At 44.2% G+C, this 4,416-nt stretch overlaps 1 long non-coding RNA gene across 1 annotated transcript; it reads right to left on the bottom strand.

Annotated features, from left to right (window-relative positions):
- Window positions 1–1,129: 1,129 nt before the first annotated feature.
- LOC119960711 lies at window positions 1,130–2,568 on the bottom strand. Its single transcript, XR_005459495.1, has 2 exons — window positions 2,537–2,568; window positions 1,130–1,396 (listed from the first exon to the last, which is right to left on the bottom strand). It is a non-coding gene; the product is annotated as an uncharacterized LOC119960711 (long non-coding RNA).
- Window positions 2,569–4,416: the final 1,848 nt, after the last annotated feature.

The raw sequence follows: 4,416 nt of genomic DNA, 5'->3' as shown, positions 1-4,416 counted from the left end.
ATTTTCCTGAACAGCATTTCTCAACAAATTGATTATTTCATTCTGAACATTTTTTCCGCAATAGTGAATGTGAGTTTCTTTAGACACAACCCGACGTAAATGTTCACTCATTGTCAGATCATATTTTCCATGTAGCTCGACAAGACCTAAAAAATTCCCATTGTGCGGTGTAAATAATGTGTCTGAAGTTCCTCTGAAAGCCAAATTATGTTCAGCTAAATACAGAGTGATGCTCATTAAACGTTCCAAAACTTTACACCAATGCTCTCGTTCTTTTCCCACTCGTGACTGCATCCCCTTATCAATAGATTTATTAGTCTGCAATCGCAGTGATGTTTCAAACCACTTCTTAAGACATTCCAGATGATGTACTGCATTTTCATGTGACTGTAAATATTCATGAGCATGCTTCCAGTCATCAATTCCAGATTTTCCTAACAATGACTTATTTGAGAAGCCAAAAATTTTGCAACAAAAGCAATAAATTTTATTGGTGCTCTCTGAATAAATAAGCCACCTTCTAAGAAAATTCTCACCGTTGTTTATTTTCCTATACATCATTGTCACAGAGAAACTACGTTTATTTGCATCTTTTGGAAAATTGTACTGTTTATTAATAGGATGCGGCCCATTCATAATGATGTGATCACTTTCAGCCATTGATAATTCATCTGGCCAGTGTGCTGGATCATTGTAGTTGATATTTCTTTTGGGGGAGTTTTCAAATTTACTTTCAACATTCTCAGTATTACCTGCTGTGACATTATTGCCTAAGTCGTCAACAGCATTACAGGGTAGCATGGTGGTTAGCATAAATGCTTCACAGCTCCAGGGTCCCAGGTTCGATTCCCGGCTGGGTCATTGTCTGTGTGGAGTCTGCACGTCCTCCCCCTGTGTGCGTGGGTTTCCTCCGGGTGCTCCGGTTTCCTCCCACAGTCCAAAGATGTGCAGGTTAGGTGAATTGGCCATACTAAATTGCCCGTAGTGTCCTAATAAAAGTAGGATTAAGGGGGAGGTTGTTGGGTTACGGGTATAAGGTGGATACGTGGGTTTGAGTAGGGTGATCATGGCTCGGCACAACATTGAGGGCCGAAGGGCCTGTTCTGTGCTGTACTGTTCTATGTTCTAATTGTGATCTTGATGTTTTAATTCATGCATGCAATTGTTCTTTCCTTCAGAAAGTACAGTATCTTCAGTTGGTTTGACTTCACAATCATTAGATGACAAATCTGGAGAGATAGATGTAGCTGAAGAAGTTGAGCCTGCATTGTCCCCACTGTTAGACTTAGGACTGAAAAAACTTGATAGCTTTGGGTGTTTCCTGGCTGCTTCTTCTTGTTGAAGACGTCTTTTTCTGTTTTCATAGCCGGATAACTTTTTTGGAGGCATTTGCTATCTAGGAAAATAATAAAACAAATCTAAAATGGAATATAATATATATGTATAGTATATACATATATATATATATATATATATATATTGTTGGTGAGTGTAAGATACTGGTCTTTTTGTTCCAGTCTGATGAGGAACTGTTCAGAATAAATCTGTTTACCACCAGTGTGGGTTTTCTTCATATAATGCTCTTCACGTTATTGTGATTTGTCCGTGTGTCAATGTCATTGCGTCAACATCAGGGGCAGCACGGTAGCCTTGTGGATAGCACAATCGCTTCATAGCTCCAGGGTCCCAGGTTCGATTCCGGCTTGGGTCACTGTCTGTGCGGAGTCTGCACATCCTCCCCGTGTGTGCGTGGGTTTCCTCCGGGTGCTCCGGTTTCCTCCCACAGTCCAAAGATGTGCGGGTTAGGTGGATTGGCCATGATAAATTGCCCTTAGTATCCAAAATTGCCCTTAGTGTTGGGTGGGGTTACTGGGTAATGGGGATAGGGTGGAGGTGTTGACGTTGGATATGGGGTAGGGTGCTCTTTCCAAGAGCCGGTGCAGACTTGATGGGCCGAATGGCCTCCTTCTGCACTGTAAATTCGATGTAAGTCTATGTAAATCAGATTCAGATAATATAAAATATAGTCAGGGTCAGTCAGTTGCTTAAATGTATTGTAACTGATGAATTTTGAAAACCGAGTGTGTCTGGGCGAACTCTGAATCACGCAATAAGCATCGACGCTTAGGTTTCAAAATTCAGCCTTGCAAATAAACTTAACAGATAAGGTTAACTCGGCAAGGAGTACCCAGAAACTCCCTCCAAATGCTATTTACGGCGGCAAAGTCTGCCTCGTGTGTGTGTTTTTTTAAACAACACTTCGAGAGAGCACCAGAAGTATAATGAAATTTCGGGCAGCTAATTAGACCCAGTTAATCTACAATACCTGACTCTCGCTGACCTAAGGTGCGCATTCCAATTTCCACCAAGAGGGCTAAATAGGCATAGCAGCTCAGAAACTGCAGCGCTCCGAGGAGGAAAAATTCCGAGCCAATCTCAGAGTCTGAGGCATTATTCTCCTAAAGTTTGCTTTCAGCCCACTTGTGGCTGTTCAGCTTATTGTAGCCCAGACTAAGATTGTGAGGGTTTAACTCACAGTTTGTTTAGTCTCTCTCTCTCTGACTCTCTCTCTCTCTCATTCCTTCGTCTGGTTCCTTTTCTCTCCTTCAAACAAGTTATTTTTTTTTTTGTCTCGTGATGGGATTTTGTCTCGTGATGGGATTGGCGCCCCCGAGCACATGGCGCCCCGGGCGACTGCCCGAGTTGCCGGTACCTTAAGCCGGCCCTGTGAAGATATACTTATACACCCACGCACACACACACATACATGTATACATATCCATACATAGACACACGGACACACAAAAACACACACACAGAAACAAACACACACTCACAGACACACACACACAGATACAGACACAGTCACATACAGAGACACACATATGTACACAGACACACGCACACATAAACGCGTTAACACATATATATTTACTATCTCTCTCGTCCAGACGCTCGATCTATCTTCCTCCCTCTCTCACACACGCTCACAGTCACACACACAGGGACACACATACAGGCACAAAAATGCACACAGAAACGCACACACATACATACACAAAATTTCGCACACAGACGAGTATTCTTTTTTAACCACAGGAACACACTATTCCGCTGTCTCTCTATCAGCCCCCACACACAGATGGACAGAGATACGCATATGTACTAACACACGCACAAAATACATGCATATTCACACACAGTCATATACTCTTTCCCATGACATCCACAATACCTTTTCTACTTCCTCTCTCACAAACACTGAGGCAGACGCAACCACACACAGACTCGCACACAAAGCTATCGGCACTCACTGTCAAAGAAATACAGCTGCAAAGCCACGAGAACACCGCCTCACAAACACACACACACGCATTCACATTCTCTCTCACAAACAGCCATCGCAAAAGTCCTGTGTGGAGCTGTCCACAAAAGATCAGCCATGATCTCATTGAATGGCGGAGCAGGCTCGAGGGGCCATATGCCCTACTCCTGCTCCTAGTTCTTATGTTCTTATGTTCTTACATGCAGGGAAACACATAACCGTGCGGACACCCAATAAAAAAATGCAAGCACATAGACGCAGATACATACACACAAACGCACACACGATAACAAACACATCCATGCAGATACACACACACACACACACACACACAGAGACAGACATAACACTGTAATAACTCATAAAAATCTGATTTAAAGAATGTGTTTTTATATACATATTTCCAAGCTTATTTTTTTCATAACACCTCACTCCCTGTGCAGGCCTTCCTGGAAGATGTGTCATGGCAGACCATTGCTGGGCGTGTTCTTGTCTTTGCCTTGACGAACCCCAGGTGGGTGGAATCCGCCCGCTTCCTGGGAAGTTGGAAATCTACTAGTCCCACAAAGAGATCACAGGCGTTTTTCCCGGGGTCCTCATGTGGGATATAACACCACTCCCACCAGAGTCCGAAAAACCCCATCAGCTGCCACTGGCGAAAGCCTCTTGCACCGCTTACTCCAGGGATGTGCAGCCACTTGTGGTGGTTCTGCTCGGGAGGCGTGTGATGGGTCACTGAATGTGGCTTTCTTGCAGACGTTTCAAGGACAATCAGAAGAACATGGAAGCCGGACATACTGTCTTCTGTCTGTGCGCAAACCTCGGTGTCGATCTCAGAACCGAGCCACGGTAGTATTGTCCCAGTCAGGAGAACCCGCACGGCTCTGTCCTCAAACCCAGAAATGGTTCCTTTTGCGGTCACAGCGGTAGGGTCGCCGGTGCTTCCACCCGACAACCGACTCTCTGCCGAACTAAATGGTCAACTTGTTTATTAAGTGTCGTTCTATGGACTCGGAACTTATACGACACTGTGGAACTCTCGTCAAACAAACTGCTTGCGAGGCAAAGCGTGCCATCGCCAAAATGTCGTC

The sequence above is a fragment of the Scyliorhinus canicula genome, unplaced genomic scaffold, assembly GCF_902713615.1.
Source record: "Scyliorhinus canicula unplaced genomic scaffold, sScyCan1.1, whole genome shotgun sequence".
NCBI lineage: Eukaryota > Metazoa > Chordata > Chondrichthyes > Carcharhiniformes > Scyliorhinidae > Scyliorhinus > Scyliorhinus canicula.
This window is presented reverse-complemented; position numbering and strand designations above follow the sequence as displayed.